General features: G+C 38.3%; 1 pseudogene across 1 annotated transcript in view; it reads left to right on the forward strand.

Moving 5' to 3' along the window:
* The window catches only part of LOC309667135 (small ribosomal subunit protein uS5 pseudogene), a 97497-nt pseudogene that overhangs the window by 67979 nt on the left and 6268 nt on the right, over nucleotides 1-23250 (forward strand). Inside the window, exons 4-5 of the transcript XR_014268485.1 lie at nucleotides 10841-19190; nucleotides 19230-23153. The product of XR_014268485.1 is annotated as a small ribosomal subunit protein uS5 pseudogene (transcript). The remainder of the gene's footprint in view (nucleotides 1-10840; nucleotides 19191-19229; nucleotides 23154-23250) is intronic.

The following is a 23250-nucleotide window of genomic DNA, read 5'->3' on the forward strand; positions in this document are numbered from 1 at the left end:
TTCTCTCAAGAAAGCTTTCCCAAGGCGAACGAAGCCAGGCATTAAAACTCAACATTGGTCCGTGACGCACATGTTGCCAAGGGTCGGATTAGAAGGCGCTTTAATTCTGCTCTCGTTTTAGCTGATGTGCGAATGAACGCAGTTCTCGACCGGTTTACACAATAGCCAGAAGCGTTGTCTCCCTATTCAAAAAGGGAGAAGCAACGTGGCGCCCAGCCTCGAAGGGCTCCGGCTCTACCTACCTCCCAGCATGTGGCTCGCCAAGCCTCCGAGTTGGCCCAGCGCTGTAGCTGCCGTGAAGCACTGGCAACTCCGCGCTCAATTAGGTCAACTGGTGGGACTTTATTCTGCAAAACTATTTCTAGAACCTGATTTATTAAGTATAATTTGAAAGTGGGACATAAAGGGGTAGGGGGGAAAGGGGGGGTTATTTTGGGATTGTATGAAATCATCTGTGTGAGACTTTTGAAAATTGTGAAGCACTACAGAATTTAAAGACTCCTTCATTCAATAAAAATGAGCCAAAAATAAATATAATCTGAAATTGTTTGCAGGGAAATGAACGTAACAGGGATTCAGAGCTATCACTAGTCGTGATTTAGTCTTGAATCTGTAATTTCAGTAATCAAGTAAACTGTAAAAGTTGTCGAGTCGTAGTCAAACAGTTTAACCTGAGGTGGCAAAATTGTGGTAACAAAGTTGTGACTTTTACTCAGAAATATGGGAGAAAAAACCCAACCTGACGTAAAAATCAGCACTGTCACAAAACAAAAGACTTTTCCTTATCATCCTTAGAGAAAGACTTACCTCAACTACAAGTGAAATAAGACAATGTTGTAAGCGTCAAAAACTTAATGAAGAAGACGTGCTTCGAGTTTGTACTCTAGATTCCCTGCAGGGTAGTAGTTGTCTTTACAGGAGCATGAATTTGTTCGCAATTCTATGTAAAACCTGTTGAAAGAAGCTATGTTGTGCACTAGGTACATATGCTACTCTTGCCTTGTTTTTAAAAGCATCCAACTCAAACTGGGGATTGGGACAAAAGATAATGAATGTTGCTTATTTTATTATAATAATAATTCAAAGAGAATGCGGTGGTTACACTTGGAATAAAGATAAAAGAAGTATTTATGTGTTTTACAAGCTATTCAATTATTTGATAGTTGCTTATTGAAATGAATAATCAGTGTACTAAACCACCTCAAACACTAATTTTGGTATAAACATAATTTGGCTTGTAATTGCTTATAATTAGTTGCTTTTCAACTACTGTTATGCTCTTTCCCAATGCAATTTAAGTGAATATAAAAGTGCCGAGAATCTTGGCAAGGTAGGTCCTTGTTAATTTGATATAGGATAATTTTTTTTTTTTTTGGCCATGCCTTGCAGCATGTGGGATCTTAGTTCCACTGGACCACCAGGGAAGTTCCTAGGATAATTTAAATGGTGTCTACCATTATATTTATATAATATATAAAAATATATTATTTTTCTTAAGGATCATTACTATCTTGAAGCTCAAAGTCTCTTGTACTAAGTTGGTCAGTTAATCTTATTTAAATATTTCACTGAACTTAATATGTCCAAAACATATCTGTCACTCCTTTATCATCTGCCCTATTTTTATCACTGATGATTTTTCCCACTTTACGAGTTTAAAAAAGAAATTCTTATTGAACATTATTTGCTTTGCACATAAAGTATTGCCTAAAGGACTTAAAGAATTCCCATCCCCTAGACCTTCTTAAGACACCTCTAACTGTACCCCTCATTCTCTTTAGTAATCCTTCCTATTGAAATCTTACCCAAATTTAAAACAATCCTTACTTGACCCCACTACTACCTTTAGCTAGCACCCAATTTTTCTGCTCTCCTTCAACAGCAAAACTCCCTAAAAGACATGTCTATACTTTTGGTCTTCACCTCTTCATCTCTTCTTCACCCTTGAAATGGATATTTCTTAAGGCCCACATCTTGTCAAAGCCAGTGGTTCAAAGAATGATGTCAGTCCTCATTTAACTGTCTTTCAATAACTTGACACAATTAACTACACCTTCCTTCTTGAAACAATTCTCCAGGCTTTTGTGACACCCCTCTTTTTTTTGGTTTTCCTTTGACATCTATATATTCTATCCAACACTGCAGTGCCCTTGGCTTCTCCTCCGCCCTCTTCTCCGTGTGCACTTTCTCCCTGAGTGACCTACTTCATCCAGTCCATGGCTTTACAACACATCCATATACTAGTGACTTTCAAATTGATATCTCTAACCCAGACATCTCCTTTGAATTCCAGACCTTTGGGACACTTGCTTACCTGACATTTCAGATTGAATGTCTAATAAGCATATTGAAGCTAAAGTGGCTAAGAGAGCTATTCCTTTTCACAGCAAAACTTGCCCCCTCCCCACAAAAACAAAAACAAAAAATCCAGCTGTCCTCAATTCAAGCTCCCTGGCTGACCTTTCTGCTCTGCTCTTGCATCCTTATGGTCCATCCTTCACGTAGCAACTATCTCATTAAATAGCAGTTGCTCAAGCTCAAAGTCATCCTTCATTCCACCCTTTCCTGCACTCCTCCTACCAATCCAATCTATCATTAGCCTTCTTGATGATACTTCTAAAACATTTCAAGGATTTATCCTCTATCTTCATTGCTACCTTAGTTCAGAGCACTAAAATTTGTTCCCCTGGACTACTGCAGTAGCTTTCTAAACAATCTCTCTGGAACTTCCCTGGCGGTCCAGTGGTTAAGAATCCGCCTTCCAATGCAGAAGACGAGGGTTCGATCCCTGGTTGGGGAACGAACATCCCTCTCACATGCCGCGGGGCAACTGCGCCTGTGCGCTCTGGAGCCCGCGCACTGCAACTAGAGAGAAGTCTGCGCAACGCAGTGAAAGATCCCGCGTGCCACAGCTAAGACCCAACACAGCCAAATAAATAAATAAAGATTTAAAAAAAAATCTCAGTGCCTTCACTTTGCCCCCTCAGATGACTTACCACGGAGCAGCCAGAGTGATTTTTTTTAAATCCAATTATGACACTTCTCTTATTTTAATATTTTAAAATTCTCGAATGGTTTTGCATAACATTTAAACTAAAAATTCCCTACCTTAGCCTTGAAACCCCTATGTGATCTGGTCCCAGTCTAATTCTCCAAGCTTATCTCTGCCATTCACTCCCTGTGCCCCAGCCATACCGACCTTTCTCCTTTTAGGTCCTTTTCATTTGTCTGAAATGCTCTTTCTCCTCTTCTTTGTATGGTGTGTTCATTCTTGTCACTTAGGTCTTAGCTTAAATGTTGCCTCTTCTGAGAGGTCACCTGTAGTAGCAGGGCATAGGCTCAGCACTATAACAAAGATGTCCCCAAATATAGTAACTCAAAAATATTAAAGTTTATTTCTCTCACATAACAGTCCAGAGGTAGGCAGTTGGTAAAGAGTGAGTGGGCAGCTCTGCTCCATGAAATCATTCAGGGACCCAGGTTACTTCTAGCCTGTTCTAGATTGTTCAGAAGGTTCAACCTTTGTTCACATGATTGAAGCTGGTCCACACCTGTCTACATTTCAGCCTGGAAAAGGGGGAAAAATAGAAAGTGGAGAAAAAACCAATTTCCATATGAAAACAAGATCTGGAAATTGTAACATCAGTCTTGCTCACTTAGTCACATGTTCACACCTAGCTGCAAGGGAGGCTGGGAAATATGGTTGCTACCTGGGTAGCAAGTTCCCTGGTCAAAACTTGGGGGATTCTGTTATTAGAAGGAAAGAGGGAAAAAATGGATGCAGGGGACAATCTACAGGCCTGCCACACCTTTTCTTACCACCTAATCTACAGTAGGCAGCTAGTCACTCCCTAACATGACATTCTGCTTTAATTCTCTGCATAATCCTTATTGTTCTCTTGTATTTACTTGTTTGTTGATTGCCAGCTCCCTCTTACCCGCAATTAGATTTTAAGCTCCATAAATCTTGTTTGTCTTTCCTCAATACTGTATAGCATTGCCCTCCAAAAGTATTTGGCATAAGGTTGGTATTAAATCATTATTAGTTGAATAAATGAATTTTTATTTTATTTTTATTTTAAAAAATTTATTTATATTTTTAATTTTTGTTTTCAGCCATGCCGCACAGCTTGAGGGCTCTTAGTTCCCTGACCAGGGATTGAACCCAGGCCCCAGCAGTGAAAGCACTGAGTCCTAACCACTGGACTGCCAGGGAATTCCCATAAATGAATTTTTAAGTGCCTTCTTAATAGACCCTACTCTTTCAAACTAAGCTTATCTTCCAACATTCCCTCAAAGCCCCCTCCAATCCCTGCACTATCAAAACTCATTAAAATTTAAATTTCTAATTCTACAATCCCACATAACATTCTCTAGGACAATACTCCAGCACACAATGACTATATTAGTTATCTATTGCTGCATAACAAATTACACAAACTTAGTGGCTTAAAACAACACACATTTATTATCTCGTTATTTGTGTGGGTCAGGAGTTTGCACATGGCTTAGCTGGTCTTCTGCTTCATGGTATCTCACAAGGCTGCAATCAAGGTATTGGTCCATGCTGCAGTCTCATCTCAAGTTCTAATAGGAAAGGATCTGCTTCCAAGCTCACATAGTTGTTGGCAGAATTCAGTTCCTTACAAGCTGTTGGACTGAGGACCTCAGTTCCTTGCCATGTGGGCCTCTCCATAGATCAGCTCACAACATAACAGCTTGCTTCATCAAAGCCAGAAACAGATAGAGTCTGCTAGTAAGACAAAACTTACAGTCTAACATAACATAATCACACAAATGGCATCCCATCACCTTGGCCATATTCTGTTGGTTAAGGAGGTTAGAAGAAAGTAACAAGTTCTGCCCACACTGAAGGGAGTGGATTCCACAAGGGCATAAGTACCATGAGTTGGACATCATTGACGGCCAGTTTAGAACCTGTCCATCAACTTGCTACCCTCTGAGAACTCCAAAAGCATTTGTAATTGAGACCACATATATTGATAATTTACCACTTCATTGTTGGTTTAATTCGCCAACTACATTGGCATATTCAATTTTTTTTTTTATTTTGATAATCCTAATCTCAAAACAAGGCACATATGCATGTATATGTTTCATGTACTTTGGATTCAATTTAAAGTGACTGTTGGTGTGCTGGAGCTCACCTCCTCTTGTTTGCAAGAGCCCTTTGTTAACTTTTCAAAACTTTTAGGAGCCAGTTGACATTACATAGGTAGCTTGACATTGGCCATGCTGGGAGCAGTCACTTCAAGGAAACTGGTAAACTCTACAAGCAGGGCTCTCCATATCCTCCAAGAGACAGTTGTTAAACATTTACCAGTATACCACTGGTTGTCACAAATCTGTCACTTTGATGGTGTTGAAAACATGGTTTTCTCTAATGTAAATGTGAGTTCTACCACCCATGGCTGTTGTGGGGCTTCACTGGCATTACAAGTAATAAAAGTGATTTGGAAACTGTAGATAAGGTATGGTATTATTACTACAAAATACAGAAGCAAAAGTACCGAAGAAAGGAACAATATTGCAATGCCTGAGATGTTTTACATTAAATCGTGAAACAAAAGTGCCCAGATGTAATCTGTCCCAAAAGCTATTTGACTTCTTGGGTGTGACTAACATGGATAAGAGGAGATATGCCAAAAGTCGAAAAGCAGTTTTGTTTGGAATGACTCCCCTTCATCTTCTGTATTGTATTCAACTTATCAGACACAGGGGAAAGACAAGTAATAGAAGAAAGTGAAACTACTAAGAGAGAATAAGAAACTCAGAATATAACAAATTTAGTGATGACGGTGTTTCCTAAGCCGAATTAAATATTTAACAGTAGATGTAAAGTTAAAAATAAGAAAAGATATACAATGACCTTAATGGAAAAGGACAAAGTCATTTATAAACAGTGTAGTTGACCAGTGTCCTGGCAAAATATGTTAACATAAGTTTCTTAGTCACTTTCATCAGTAATTAAATATTCAGTAAGCAAAGAATTTGTAATGTGCTGTTTGCAAATTTCATGTGGTTCATGAACACTTTCATTGTTTCAGTTTTTAAATATTCGAGCAGGTAGCCTCTTTGAAGGTTTTTTAATTTATTTTTCCTTTTGAGATTTTTTTTTTTTTTTTTTACTGTTTTTGAGCTCCACTCTTCTATCTTCTTTTTCTGTCATGATCTCAACTTGTACTCATTCTGTCATCCAAAGGATTAAAAAAGTGATTATTCTGAATGTGTATAAAATATAAATTAAAGTAAATGTAAAAAAAATCACAAATTAAAATTATTTTCAGATACCTCAAAAAGCTATTTTCCTACCAAACGTATAATTACCCGTTAAAATTAAAAACAATAAATATATGAATTTTATTTAATATTAACAACTCAAATTCACAATTATAAAGTTTTTAAATTTAATTTTTGAAAATTTAATGAAACCTTATTACATATTTTTATGAAAATCAAACTATCTGCAATTCTAGTATAACACGTCCATTTTCCTAATGTAGAGTTTGTATCACACTTCATGTATGCTATGTCTGCACCTACATACACACAATTTGAAGAATAATATAGAAGTGTTCAGTATTGTAAAATGTTCCTCAGCCACTATGTTCAACTGCTTGAAATTTTACCTTAATTTGTGAGTATCTCTGGTGTCCTGAGAGAAGCAAGAAAATGGATACTTGGCACTAGGGAAGATACTTCATTAGGCCAAAAGCTATTGCATTCACAATGAGAGGAAGAATTTGACAAGTTAATTATTTTGTCTTTTCTCTTATCTGTCTCTGCTACTCAAATCCTCCCCACATTCCAAAGCAAGTTCTTTCTCCTATGTCAACCGCACCATAAACCGTATTCCATGGTATTTGTATTCAGTTGCCTTTTGTATTGTAGACATAGGGCAAAAGATGTGGAGAATTATTTCCTTGGGGACTAAATGGTGTTATTTCCAGAAATGGATGTTTATGAGTCACAACTGTACCAGCAATATGCACTGGATTCCAAGTATCAGAGGTGCCTGTGTGTTATTTAATAAGTTCATTTTAGGTATGTTTGTGACATGTTGGGTCCAGGGCAGGGCTCTTCCACCTGGGTCTCAGGTACTGGTTCCAGAAAGTTCACAGAATTGTTATTTCTAGATTGCGGCTTCTAAAAGCCTTTTATAACTGTGGCTTAAAGCCCCCAACCCCCAGTTCTCTTCTAGTCTTCCAATGCCGCTGGCAAACATAAAGTTTTCTTAGAGTAGAGGTTTTTAATCTTTTGGGTCCCACTGCCCACTCCATCTTAAAAAACCTGTCAGATTGAAATTTAAAAGTCCGCATTTTCTAAGGACAAATATTTAGAGAAATTTAGTTATTGTGTCTATTGCTTATGGTAAATTTTTAAGTCAAGTACTACAGGAAGTAAGTTCTTTTGAGTATTTAATTTATAAATCTTACAGAAAATTAGCCCTATTCTCCCCCTCCCCCCAGTGCTAATGTTTAATATCAGAAACCAGAATCAAGTTTATATCCCAGAGTTTGGAGGCTTCTGCTCTGTAGAAACTGAGTAGCTCCAAATGAAAGAGCTCTATCTACATACTGACATTTGAGGCTCATTTCAATTTTAAAAAATGCAACCTGGTCTTCCTATGGTGAGGTCCAGAATCCAACAGCTTACAATCTGTTCTGTTGTGCTTCATGCTTAAATACTAATAGCCAAGTATCAGATTGAAGGAAGCCTTCAGTGTTTGAAGAGAGATCAAAGTAAATAGGAAAAAAAGGAAGCCAGAAAAAACAAATAATAATAGGAAGTAGAAGTAAACTTCTAAGAAAAAAAGACCATAATTATACTCCATAGGGATAAGAGAAGAGAGTCTATCCATAAAAACTAAACAAAACAAACAAAAATAGAATACTACATAAAATATATAAACAAGAAACGTTCAAAGAACAAGAAAGAGTACTTGGAAATTAAAAATAGGATAGCTGAGAGTGATTAAAAAAAAAAAAAGGTGGCAGATAAATTTAAAGAAATCCCTGAGAAAGCAGGGTAAGCCAGAGATGAAAGATAGAAAAGATAGGAAAATTAGTTGATCAGTCCAAGAGTCCCCATACCCAAATAATAAGAGAAAGAAAGAAGAGAGAGGAGGTGATTATCAAAAAAATATATAATAAAAAATTTCAGAACAGAAGGATATTGATTGAAAGGACTCACCCAGTACCCCACACAATGAAAGAAAGAAAGAAAAAAAAAAAAAGACCCAAAGCAAGGCATATAACTGTGAAATTTCAGAACACATTGGGTAAAGATTTTGAAAGCTTCCAAGTGTGGGGAAAAAAAAAAGGTCAAAATCAAAGGATAAAGAATCAGAGAGCACTGGACTTTTCAGCAGCAACACTGGAAGTTTAAAGACAAGGGAGCAATATCTTCAAAATTTTGAGGAAAAAAGTATTTTTACCTGAGAACTCTACACCTAGGCTTGCTCTCTTTCTTTCTTTCTTTCTTTCTTTCTTTCTTTCTTTCTTTCTTTGTCAATTATTTATTTTTTTGTTGAGGTATAATTGACATATAACATTATATTAGTTTCAGGTGTACAGTATAATGATTCGATATTTGTATACATTGCAAAATGATCACCACAATAAGTCCAGTTACCATTTGCTACCACAAATAGTTACAAAAATTTTTTTCTTTTTCTTTTTCTTGTGATCAGGACTTTTAAGATCTACTCTCTTAGCAACTTTCAAATATGGAACACAGTGTTATTAACTACAGTCACCATGCTGTACATTAGTACCTTGGTTTCTGGATAGGCACTGTGCTAAACTGAATGTATCATGTTCTATGCAAAGCACTAGTAAAAGCAAATTGTCACTACAACTTATTATAACCTATTAACAATTAATTAATAAAAGGAAGTGATCCCTCAAACTATTAAAAATCAGAAGTAAAATGTGATTTTTCTGTTTTCATCATACATACAATAGTATTAAAATTAGGGCAATGGAACCAAAATATTAAAGAATTAAGTTCTGTTCGTGGCTTATTCTCTTGTAATCTTCTTGTTTGAGAAAGTTAATTAAAGGAATAATTGGAACAATAAACTATCAGTATCAATATGTTATCTCTCTTAGGATGTCTTTTTAAAAAATTAATTAATTTATTTATTTATTCTTGGCCGTGTCGGGTCTTAATTGCGGCACATGGGATCTTTCCTTGCAGAGTGTGGGCTTCTCCCTAGTTGTGGCGCACAGGTTCCAGAGTGCATGGGCTCTGTAGTTTGTGGCATGTGGGCTCGCTAATTGAGGCAAACAGGCTCTCTAGTTGTGGCGTGTAGGCTCAGTAGTTGCGGCGCCCGGGCTTAGTTGCCCCGCGGTATGTGGGATCTTAGTTCCCCCACCAGGGATCAAACCGTCGTCCTCTGCATTGCAAGACGGATTGTTAACCGCTGGACCACGAGGGAGATGCCAGTCTCTTAGGATATCTTTATTTGGAGCTTTAGAACAAAAACTATTCTGGCATCTGGAAACAGGTTTTAGTTGGTTACTCAAAGCTTCCTCTCGACCTGGACACTAGAAAATTACTTGGGAAACCAGTAGCCTTAGTATACCCCTCTCCCTTTTTTTTGGCCACGTAGTGCTGGCATGTGGGATCTTATTTCCCCAGCCAGGGGTCAAACCCGTGCCCCCTGAAGTGGAAGCGCGGAATCTTAACCACTGGACCACCGGAGAAGTCCGTCCTCTCCCATTTTTAATAGACTAAGGTATACCTGCCACATACCAAAACCCTGCCTTTTTTTGAAATAAGGAGAATATGCTGATATTCTCTAAGGAGAATATGCTTCTGTCTTCCATAGCCTGAACTTCCAACAAAAAAGAAAGCAAGAAAAGAAAGAAAAAGGAAGGAAGGAAGGAAGAGGGAGGGAAGGAGGGAGGAAGAGGGGGAAGAAGGGGGGGAGGGAGGGAGGGAGGGAGAAACCAACTGAGAAAGTCCAACTTCAACATATCCTGTATCTGGGAACTTGAGATAGTAATTGTTTCATTCCCACCCACATGCCCTTCTCAGAGAATCTGCCCCACCCACAGTTCCTGGTAGCGGCAGCCCTACTGGCATTAGACTTTGCCTCCAGACCCACAGCTGATTGGACCAGGGGAGAAACCTAGCCCAATCAGATTCTTCTGTTTGATTATTTAACCAGAGACCTAGATACTGAGTCAGTAACTCCATAGAGGCTGTAGAGCTGTAAGGTCAGGTAGACTCAGGACAGGCGCCGTTTTTTGCTGTATGCATACAAATAAACTGAGAAAACCGTTCTTCAGAAATAAGCCATAACCTAGATGTGCTAAAGGAAGCAGGAATCATACAGCCCTAGTGAAAGATTGAGAGAACAGTGGTCTGATAGCTTTGACGATTCCTATACTTGTATTTGGGATCCATGAGATTTCCCTATGGATTTCTAACCTCATGCTTTTTACTTGAGTTAATTTGGATAGCTTCATTTTGCTTGTAACCAAAGAATCCTTGACTCAACAGTTTTTTAAAGTGCATTTTTGGGGGACTTCCCTGGTGGTACAGTGGATAAGACTCTGCACTCCCAATACAGGGGGTCCGGGTTCGGTCCCTAGTCAGGGAACTAGATCCCACATGCATGCCACAACTAAGAGTTCGAATGCCACAACTAAGGAGTCCTGGAGCCACAACTAAGGAGCTCACCTGCCACAACTAAGACCCTGTGCAACCAAATAAATAAATAAATGAAAAAGAAAGTGCATTTTTGGAACCCCACACTTCTACATTTTCATACCTCTCTTGTAATATATTTTATGTTGGTTGGGGGCAGGGAAATATCGGAGAGGAGAAGACATTTCCTTTGCAATGTCCTACAGAAGAGATGCCTGGATCCTTCTAGTCACAGGGATTCATAGGTGCTTAAAGGATCACCTTCTTCAAGACTCAGCCTGCTCTTCAGTAGTTCTGGTAGATGCTAGAAGAAACCAGATGATCAGCCACGGGATTAATAATCCATATAATTTGATGCCATTTATTAATTTATAATTATGTCAAACTGTAATTTATAAGTAAATGTTGTAATAAAGTTATTAAATTTATTATGGTTTGTAAAATAAAGCTATTAAATCTTAGTTGCAGGTTGCTACCACCAGTTTTTCTATAGATTTAATACATGTAGTTACAGTATTTTAAGTATACATGAACATTTTTAGAAATTTTTCGTTTATTTCCTTGATCTCAGGATTCTTAAAAATCTGAAAAAAAAAGGAATTTTGCAAAAACCGAAATGAATTTGATTAAACTATCAACCAAGATAGATTTTAACTGCTAGAGAGAGCGGATTCTAAAAAAATGGAGAAAGTTATTGTTTAAAATTATAACCTTAAGACATTCAGTAAATTAACGTCTAAAAACTCTCCTTTATACATTGACATAATTAATGGAACTGACAATGCTTTGCTGGACAAAAATACTCCCAGCTCCTCACCTCCAGACATTGAAAACACTGCTCCACATCAGTCAAGATAGTTACTTTTTAAAAAAATATTTATTTATTTATTTGGCTGTGCTGGGTCTTAGTTGTGGCATGTGGGATCTTTTAGTTGTGGCATGCCAACTCTTAGTTGCAGCATGTGGGATCTAGTTCCCTGACCAGGGATCAAACCTGGGCCCCCTGCATTGGGAGTGCAGAGTCTTAGCCACTGGACCACCAGGGAAGTCCCTTTTTTGTTGTTTTAAAAAAAGTAAAATTACATTTTGTGGGGGGGAATTCCCTGGCAGTGCAGTGGTTAGGACTCGGCTCTTTCACTGCCGAGGGCATGGGTTTGACTCCTGGTCAGGGAACTAAGATCCTGCAAGCCGCATGGTGTGGCCAAAAAATTAAAAAAATAAAATCACATTTTTTTTTTTTTTGGTGGGGATGCAGTTTCCTTCTTGGTTCCTTGTTGAAACTTTATTTTAACAAACTATGTGGTATTGATATCTCTATTTGAGAAAGCCTCTGCTGAGAAATTATCAATTTTCAGCCATGTATTCAGAGAATGTGGAGAGAACATTCTCTGATATTCGTGAACAAACCTAACCTTCATAATTTTTACAGAACCAGTTTGGTATTACACATTCAAAATCCACAACTGTAGTTTTCAACTTAGCAAAACTTTGTTTCGTCTCCTGTGTGCTTCGTACTATGTGAAAGCATAAGATCAGGACCCTTCAAAGGACTATACATAAAATGCATGAAACTAGGAATTTATACATTTCAGTATAAACTCAACTAATGAATTTTATTCCACACAGTGTAAGAATTACAAAAATTTGAAGTAGGGGAGATGCCACTGTTATGAGTAGTAAAGTGTGTAAAATATGTATGGGTAAACATCAGATAATTATGTATACTTTTGTATGGGGTCATATCACAAAGTATGAACTTTTAAAGCAGCTTCCTCTTTAAATGACTTTCAAATTCTGAGATAATAAAAACCATATGTTTATTTATAAATTGGTCACACTATTTACAGTCATTAAATTCTTATGACAGTAGGGAAGACCAAAAATGAAAATCATCATAATTTTGGATGAAAGGAAATAAGTTAATTTTATCCTTAGTTAATTAAAAATTAGAATATTTTACATGCTTAACTATATATGACAATTCTTATCTACTCTGAATAGTGAAGTCACGATACTGTTTATTTAGTTTCATACCTAAAGGAAACGTGAAACTTTCCCATTCACCTTGATATTTCTACAACCTACTTTATATCGAGCATTATTTTCACTTAACCTTAAAAAGGGTATAAGTGGGACTTCCCTAGTGGTGCAGTGGTTAAGAATCCACCTGCCAATGCAGGGGACATGGGTTCGAGCCCTGGTCCGGGAAGATCCCACATGCCATGGAGCACCTAAGCCCATGCGCCACAACTACTGAGCCTGTGCTCTTGAGCCTGTGAGCCACAACTACTGAAGCCCACGCACCTAGAGCCCGTGCTCCACAATGAGAGAAGCCACAACAATGAGAAGCCCGCACACTGCAACAAAGAGTAGCCCCCACTCACCACAACTAGAGAAAGCCCGTGCACAGCAAAGAAGACCCAACACAGCCAAAAATAAATAAATAAATAAATAAAGGATATAAGCTTTTCCTAAGAAAAACAATATTTAAGGAGGTCATCACTTCAATTCATCTAATTTTTTATTTTTTATTTTTATTTTATTTTTTAATTTTTTGGCCATGCCATGTGGCATGTGGGATCTTATTTCCCCGACCGGGGATGGAACCCACACCCCTTGCATTAGAAGGGCAGTCTTAACCACTGGACTGCCAGGGGAGTCCCGAATTTATCTAATTTTAAAAATTTAAGTATAGTTGATTCACAATATTATATTATTTTCAGGTGTACAACATAGTGATTCAATATTCAATTTACCTAATTATCACTTTAATTTTCCATTGGATATTTTAAAGCTTAATTTTTTTTAAAGAAAGCAATTATGTGAACAAAGTGTTGCAGTTATTCTATTCTTTCTATTCTATTCTATTCTATTTTTCGGAGCAGAGGAAGTTTTATTGCAGGGCCAAGCAAGGAGAATGGGTGGTTCATGCTCAAAGCCCCCAAACTCTCTTGCAGTAAATTTAGCCTAGCTTTGTCCAAATAGGTGGGTGTTGATGTACGGTTGACCCTTGAGCACTTGGCCCTCCATATCTGCAGTTCTGCATCCACAGATTCAGTCAACTGCAGATCACATAGTACTGAAGTGTGTACTTAGTGAAAACAGTCTGTGTATAAGTGGACCCATGCAGTTCAAACCTGTGTTGTTCAAGGGTCAACTGTATATAGTTTATCCACTCAGAATTCTAATTACACTCAAGGAATATTTACTTTATCCACTCAGATTTATACTTCTGTCTAAGGAGTTACATAAAAAGGAGTGATTCCTTTCTCCTTTGTACTCATTTATTTTCCTACATAAAAGTTAGTTGTCACTCAGCTACATGTAAAAGGATGAAATTAGAACACTCCTTAACACCATACACAAAAATAAACTCAAAATGGATTAAAGACCTAAATGTAAGACCAGACACTATAAAACTCTTAGAGGAAAACATAGGAAGAACACTCTTTGACATAAATCACAGCAAAATCTTTTTTGACCTACCTCCTACAGAAATGGAAATAAAAACAAAAATAAACAAATGGGACCTAATGAAACTTAAAAGCTTTTGCACAGCAAAGGAAACCATAAACAAGATGAAAAGACAACCCTCAGAATGGGAGAAAATATTTGCAAACGAATCAACGGACAAAGGATTAATCTCCAAAATATATAAACAGCTCATGCAGCTCAATATTAAAGAAACAAACAACCCAATCCAAAAATGGGCAGAAGACCTAAATAGATATTTCTCCAAAGAAGACATACAGATGGCCAAGAAGCACATGAAAAGCTGCTCAACATCACTAATTATTAGAGAAATGCAAATCAAAACTACAATGAGGTATCACCTCACACCAGTCAGAATGGGCATCATCAGAAGATCTACAAACAACAAATGCTGGAGAGGGTGTGGAGAAAAGGGAACCCTCTTGCACTGTTGGTGGGAATGTAAATTGATACAGCCACCATGGAGAACAGTATGGAGGTTCCTTAAAAAACTAAAAATAGACTTACCATATGATCCAGCAATCCCACTACTGGGCATATACCCAGAGAAAACCATAATTCAAAAAGACACATGCACCCCAATGTTCATTGCAGCACTATTTACAATAGCCAGGTCATGGAAGCAACCTAAATGCCCATCAACAGACGAATGGATAAAGAAGATGTGGTACATATATACAATGGAATATTACTCAGCCATAAAAAGGAACGAAATTGGGTCATTTGTTGAGACGTGTATGGATCTAGAAACTGTTATACAGAGTGAAGTAAGTCAGAAAGAGAAAAACAAATATCGTATATTAATGCATGTATGTGGAACCTAGAAAAATGGTACAGATGAACCGGTTTGCAGGGCAGAAGTTGAGACACAGATGTAGAGAACAAACGTATAGACACCAAGGGGGGAAAGCCGCGGGGGGTTGGGGATGGTGGTGTGCTGAATTGGGCGATTGGGATTGACATGTATACACTGATGTATATAAAATTGATGACTAATAAGAACCTGCTGTATAAAAAAATAAATAAAATAAAAATTAAAACAAACAAACAACAAAAAAGTTAGTTGTTACTTATTTCAATGCAAGTCTCCAATGTGAAGCAGGGTATTGCTTAACTCAACAGAGCTGTAACCCGAAGTGTGAGTAGGGGAGTGTCAGCGTTTCCCAACAGCAACGTCTTTAGCAATTAAGGCGTGGCACCACCGGTACTAAATAACCCAATTCCAGTCAAACATGTTCCTGCTCCTCATCTTCCACTGTGCAGTAAACTCTCTAATATATATGTTCTAATCCTTAAATAAAGGGAAAAAGCTAGAAAGAAAAAAGAAAAAACACCATCCAAAAACCAAAAGTCATCTATATCAGTTACTGGATTTTCCTGCATCCCTGCCAAGTTCCACAGCCTCCGAGCAGGTTTCCCAACAAGAGATGAGAGAGGAGGGGCAGGGAAATGTTGCTAAGTAACACATGGGGTACAGTTGTGTAGTGGGCCTATCAGATGACACAACCTTGAGCCTTCTGCTGGTTCACGATCTTTCCACAATATAATAAAAGAGCTGCAATATTATATAGATACAGAGAGGCAAAATAGAGAATTCCTAACCTCAGTTGTTAGTTCTAAAAGATCAGGTAGTTTAAGAATGATATGGTTACTTATACCTTTGAATTTTTCTTGTTAGTCTTATTTTTCCCTGGACACTTTCAGGGTTAGGTATCATCTTTTTGTATTCATGAACTCATGAATTAGTTCAATCTTTTATTCATTCAACAACGATCCATCCAGAACCTATTACGGCATTGTTACATCTTAAGTACTAAAACTGAGACTCATATTGATATCATGAGGTTTCCATCAGAAGTTTGTTATCAAAATGAAAAAGCATAAAGATCAAAATCAGCAATTCCTTGAAATATTTATTATCGTTGCAATAATATTTATTATTTATTTTTAAGATAAGGCTAGAATATATGCTTTTATTTGATATGACTATGGGTTACAAAACAGATATTTCCCAATTATTATGGAAGGTAGAGAGGAAATCCAAACACCAATAGCTACATAATACACATTGGAAAATATATTGTTACAGAAGAATTTACCAGAGTTCCCTTTTGAACAAGAAACTCTTGGTTTGACTTTAATTCAGTTTACACACATTTTTAAATAAAAGCATATTATTGTCTAAAGTGACCTGTGCTTGTTATTTACTTTTGCATATTCATCCCCTATTCTATGTCTAGGATAACTTTCCTTTTTTTTCTGGCACTGCTAATATTGAGCACCTAATTTATACAAGTTGGAGAGATGTTAATTTTGCATGCTTCATCTCCTTTACATTCTAAGAAGTAGATACTGTCATTATCGCCACTTTACAGATAGTAAAACTAAGGTTCAGTAAGCTATCCAAAGTCATACAGCTTCAACTACAGAATCAAATCTGAGCAGTCTGTCTCCAGGACCCTCCCCATTAATCATTATGCTATACAACTCCCCATGAGCTTCATTGCATTTCCTGATCAAAATTTCATATGGTAGGGACTTCCCTGGTGGCGCAGTGGTTAAGAATCCACCTGCCAATGCAGGGGACATGGGTTTGAGCCTTGGTCCGGGAAGTACCCACATGCCACGGAGCAACTAAGCCTGTGCTCCACAACTGCTGAGCCTGCGCTCTAGAGCCTGCGAACCACAGCTACTGAAGCCCAAGTGCACCCTAGAGCCCACGCACCACAACTACTGAAGCCCGCACTCTCTAGGGCCCATGCTCTGCAACAAGAGAAGCCACCGCAGTGAGAAGCCCCGCACCGTAACAAAGAGGGGGCTCGCTGCAACTAGAGAAAGCCCTCGTGCAGCAACGAAGACCCAATGCAGCTAAAAAAGAAAAAAATATATTTCATATGGTACATCAAGATGTTTCTAACACTTAAAAGTGGTGAACTAGAGACCTATAGTTTAGTAAATGTGGTTTGACTTCTCATTTATTGAGAATAAAATCCACCTGTATCCACAATGTGTTAATAACAGAGAAGTGCTTAAAAATAGTAGCCTAAAACCTTTTCTCTTATAGCATTTAGAAACAAAGCACCAAAATTTATAAAAATAAACTACATTACTTTTTAAGGGCAAAATTCATGAATTCATATATCAGGACATAAAAGAAAGTTTGTTTGTGTTTATTTGCCCTTGAAGCTATAACATGAAGTTTAATTTCAGCCTACATTTTATACACATTTTGTCTTTTTAAAAACATTTTAAAAATTTTATTTTATTTATTTATTTTTGGCTGCATTGGGTCTTTTTTGCTGCACGTGGACTTTCTCTGGTTGCGGTGAGCGGGCGGGGGCTACTCTTCACTGCGGTGCGCGGGCTTGTCATTGTCGTGGCTTCTCGTTGCGGAGCATGGGCTCTAGGCATGCGGGCTTTAGTAGTTGTGGCTCGTGGGCTCTAGAGTGCAGGCTCAGTAGTTGTGGCGCACGGGCTTAGTTGCTCCGTGGCATGTGGGATCTTCCCCCACCAGGGATCGAACCTGTGTCCCCTGTATTGGCAGACGGATTCTTAATCACTGCACCACCGGGGAAGCCCAAGCATTTTGTCTTAAAAACAAGAACACCCGAAAGATTTTTAAAAATCAACAAACTATGCTCTTTTTTTAACACGATGAATTTAAAGTAAATTAAACAGCATATTTCTCTTGTGAAATGGGAAATGTTTCCTTTTCTGTGAAGAGGGATTCGGTAGCCTAACAATCCAAGCTACTTTCCCCTATGCCTCTTAGCTAAGGTAAGTAATTTGATTAATGAATTTGGGGGAAGAAACCAGGTTTGTGTATCCCACTCAGTTCCATTCTCCTGAGAGCTGGCAGCCTCTAGGTGTATCCTGACTAATGTCATATGGGGAAAGGGGCTGGTCTCTTCAAGTGTAGCCTGTGGTTTTTCAGCATTACCTGTGACAAGACAGGCAAATATGCCTACATTGGAGTTCAGAATTAGGAAGCCCTCATGCCCACAGATGTAAGCCATATTCTCTAATATCCGCTTTTATTATTAATAAAGAGGATAACTTGGTTCTTCACATACCTACTCTGTCTTATCTCTCAATTCAGATCGCAGGTGGGGAAGAGGGGTAATGCTTACTGGGTTCCCTCAGACACAAACATGTGTGTGATCGATATTATTAAACAATATTAAAATGAACTGACATTATTTTTAATAATAGTTCTAAAGTATTTTATATTTAAAATCAGCTCTTCATCACGGACCATAATAAAATCGTGAAATAATTTTTTAAATTTCTAAGGAGTGATAAGATTACATATTTCTATGAAAGGGATAGTCAAAAAAATCATAAGCAAAGCTAAGGGCGATTAGGATTCAGGAGCCCATTTCCTCTATACTTTAGTTTCCCAAACATCCCTAGAATCTGGGCCACTTGTCAAATTTGCAGATTATCAGGTCTCTACCCTGGACATCCTGATTCATTGAGTCTTGACTGGGGCCCAGGAATCTGTTGCTAACAATGTCTTTGATATGCCTCACCATTTGGGGAACTTGGAAAAACATTGTCTTTCACCAGAAATAATGAAGAAAACATGTTTTATTATAGCTGTGCATGAAAATTTAGGATGAAATTTAGCTTTGTATTATGACATCCAATAAATAAATTTGGGCTTGGGGAATTCCCTGGCGGTCCAGTGGTTAGGACTCTGCACTCTCATTACCAGGCCCTGGGTTTGATCCCTGGTCAGGGAACTAAAATCCCCTCATGGCATGGCCAAAAAAAAAAGAAAAAGAAATTTGGGCTTGTTTTCCTAATACTTCCAAATAGATTACTTAAGAGAAATATTACAAAATTAAGCACAATATAAAATAAAGAAAAAAACTATCAAGACTTCTGGCTCACATAATTTGCTCACAAAATGATAGGTACTGTAGCATTTGAATTCAAATCCTAGCACTGCCACTTTCCAGGTAAGTGACCTCATGCGAGTTACTTAAGCTCTGTATTCCTCAGCTTTCTCATCTGTAAAATGGAGATTGTGTTAGTAGTAACTTCCTACAGAGTCGTTTTGAAGATTAAATGAAATAATTAAAGCCTTCACAGTATATAAAATGAATAATTATTTGTTGTACATCTTATTAAACCTTGTTTTAATTAATTGATACAGTTAATACATGTAAAGCCCTTAGAAGGGTGCCTGCACATAGTAAGTTATTATTACATAAAGTAATATTGAGATAATAATGACCTTTATTTCTATGATGATTTATGTTTTAAATCCATCTTCATATAAATATCCTTTCATTTGCTCCTTCCATTAATCCTGTGAGGTAGGTGTTATTAGCCCTTTTTTATTAAGGAGGAAATTGAGGCTTAGAGAGGTGAAAAATTTACTCAAAACTTCACAATGGGGACGTTTACCCTGGTGGTCCAGTGGTTAAGACTCTGCTCTGCCAATGCAGGGGGCATGGGTTTGATCCCTGGTCGGGGAAATAAGATACTGTGGCCAAAAAAAAAAAAAAAAAAGAAACTTCACAATGTATTAGTTGAGCCCTAATTAGAAGGCTGAATTTGCAGGATTTCATGAGGTGGATCTGTTTGTCATATGAAGGCCAGGACACAGGGAATATTTCATAACTGTTTGCAGGATACATCCTTTGTCAGATCTGTAACAGTTCCAAATCCAAATCAAAAATAAATCAAGTACAAACTCCTTTGAGCCTGTAATTTCATTGCCTTGCTTTGTCTTTTCTTACCTAATCTTATTCATCTGATACACCTTTATCTACTCCCTCTGCATAGTCAGATCATTATGTATCTAGTTTCTGAGGCCTAATTATGATAACCATATTCTCCAAATCTAAGCTTGAGACATTTGATTTGATTGATAGTCCAATAAGGGGGTAGAATATTGAAATCAGTTTCAGCTTAGAAAATTTAGGATGTAGAGTCCTTGTAGTGACGACACTGAAACAGGAGGGAAGGGGGCAGGGCACAACCTTTAAAAGAATGACATAGCCATAGGACATGACAAAAACTGGTTAGAACTAAGTCCAAGATGGCAGAATATTCGACTTCCAGTGCACCCTGAGCCTCATCATATGCTCATTATAATACATTAGCATGCTCAACGACACACCCGCCAGCGCCATGACAGTTCCGAGGCTAACCATAAAAGGCCAAAAAGTGGGTGGTGGCCCATTCCTGGAAATCTCTGCCCCTTCCCCCCAATAGTTGGAATAATCCTCCCACTCATCAGCCTATGAAATTACCCAGCCCATAAAAACTAACCACGCCATATTTCGGGACCTCTCTCCTTCTGAGATGGCCCAAACTCTGTGAAGTGTGTTTCTCTCTAAATAAATCCAACTTCTTACCTATCACTTTGTCCCTCACTGAATTCTCTCTGCGACAAGACATCAAGAACCTGAGCTTCATTAAGTCCTGAGACCAGGTGTGTGATCTCAATTAAAAGACCAGGTTCAAGTCCCTATCTGAGTTGCAGGGTTTCAACACTCCTTGCATTCTTTCCTGCATTCCTGGTAGTAATGTGATTTATTCCTACTCTCAGTCCTTAAAAAGTATGTCTTTATATTCACATACAGTATAAAAAAAGAATAAACATATTTACATACACATTAAAAAAAAAGATTTGGAAGATTCACACCAAACAGTTAACAGTGGTTACTTCTGGGGAATGAAATCTCCAGTCTGGGTACTAATTTTTTATATTAGATACCTTTTTACTAGATAAATGGTTTTACAATGATCATATGTTTCCTCTGCATTTCAAAAACTACTTTGAATATTTAAAAAATCAATCACAAATAGAACTTAAACCAGGATGTCTTCTTTTCAAATCACTGCTCAGTCTAGGTTTCAGTCAACTAATCAAGCAAGCTGTTAGTTGCTAATCAAGCAAACTAATCTCAGCTGCTCCGGTTTGAATGTTGAATTCAGACTCACAAGTCAGAACCTTTATATTGATAAATTTTGCCCAACTTGGTGTTATGTTCCATCTTCCTTGCTCTAAAACTCTTAGAATCCATTCCCACAAGTTTCCTAGTTTCCTATTAATACACATTTGCATATCTCTTCGGAACACTGTGCGCTTTCCCCCTTAAGGCATCCTGGGAGCTAACTGGCTTCTGGAGGCAGAAAGGAAGGTGGGGGTGGGTCTTCAGGAGATTAGGCATCCCCTAGAGCAGGGGTCCCCAACCCGCGGGCCACGGACCCATAGCAGTCCGTGGCCTGTTAGGAAATGGGCTGCACAGCAGGAGGTGAGTGGTGGACAAGCGATCGAAGCTTCATCTGTATTTACAGCTGCTCCCCATCGCTCTCATTACCTTCTGAGCTCTGCCTCCTGTCAGCATTATGGTGAGTTGTATAATTATTTCATTATATATTACAATGTAATAATAATAGAAATAAAGTGCGCAATAAATGTAATGCACCTGAATCATCCTGAAACCACCCCCCCCACCCCGTCCATGGAAAAACTGTCTTCCACGAAACCAGTCCCTGGTGCCAAAAAGGTTGGGGACTGCTGCCCTAGAGCAAGATTACTGCCTTAGGCAAGGTTTGATAGATCCTTAAACTCAGGCAGGGAAGGAGGTTCTGTCTTCACCTGCAAGGCAGGTGCAGGGAAATTTGAAGGTACAAGATTCCCAGTTTTGTCTGAGTCCATCCAAATATCCCCAACTCAAGTCTCAAGAATTTCCCTCCTTCCCAACTAATATCCTAATCTTAACATAAAAGACTTGGTGAGGTCGTGTATTCTGTTGTAATTCTATCTGCAAAATTAAATTTGGGGCCTTGTCTGCCAGGCAGTTGCGAGATCAATTCTTTTAAGGTTATCATAGAATTTCTCTGGTTCTCTACCTATTCCTTGAGCTCAGAGCTCAACACCCTGACATTTTCTTATTCTTACTGAATATTCTTTTTTATTTTTGGCTGTGTTGGGTCTTCGTTGCTGCACGCGGGCTTTCTTTAGTTGCGGCGAGCAGGGTCTACTCTTCGTTGCGGTGCTCGGGCTTCTTATTGCGGTGGCCTCTCTGGTTGCAAAACACAGGCTCGAGGCACATCGGCTTCAGTAGTTGCAGCACGCGGGCTCAGTAGTTGTGGCTCACGGGCTCTAGAGCGCAGGCTCAGTAGCTGTGGCACAGGGCTTAGTTGCCCTGCAGCATGTGGGATCTTCCTGGACCAGGGATCGAACCCATGTCCCCTGCATTCTTAACCACTGCGCCACCAGGGAAGTCCTGAATATTCTTTTATTCTCCAGTACAACTAAAACAAATCTCACCTTGTGGTCATCTTTATTACTATACTAGGCTAGCCCATACTTGAATTCTCAAAGCCTTGCTTTTTTTGGACCCTTCATCCTAAACAGATTACATTTTAAGGAATCATGTCATTGTCCCATCCTGTAATGCTTAGTTTTATGTGTTAGTTTGGCTAGGTTATAGCACCTAGTTATTCAATCAAACACTAACCCAGATGTTGCTATTAGGAATTTTGTAGGTGGGATGGGATTAATTTCTGTTGTCTTTGACTTTAAGGAGATTATCCTCTATTATTGTTATTAATTAGATGATTATTCTCATCCAGTCAGTTCAATGGCCTTAAGAAAACACCTAAGGAAGACATTCCATCTAATGGGCAGTAGCTTCAGTTTCTGCGTGAGTTCCTAGCTTGAGGGCCTGCCCTACAGACTTCAGTCTTGCCTAGCCAGCCCCCAAGATTGCTTAAGGTAACAATTCTTTGCAATATACATATATATATATATATATATATATATATATATATGTATGAGAGAAACAGTACATATATGTATATGTTATATATATGATGGGTTCTGTTTGTCTGGTAGAACCCTGACTGATACACATGCCATGGATTCAGGGCCAGCTACATAATTTGCTTGGCCCAGTACAAAATGAAAACATGAGAACCCTTGTTCAAAAAGCAGGAAACAAGTGCTATTAAAGGTACTAAAAGGGCTTCCCTGGTGGCGCAGTGGTTGAGAATCTGCCTGCCAATGCAGGGGACACGGATTCGAGCCCTGGTCTGGGAAGATCCCACATG

This window comes from Balaenoptera physalus (genome assembly GCF_965194825.1).
Source record: "Balaenoptera physalus genome assembly, chromosome: 9".
Classification (NCBI taxonomy): Eukaryota; Metazoa; Chordata; class Mammalia; order Artiodactyla; family Balaenopteridae; genus Balaenoptera; species Balaenoptera physalus.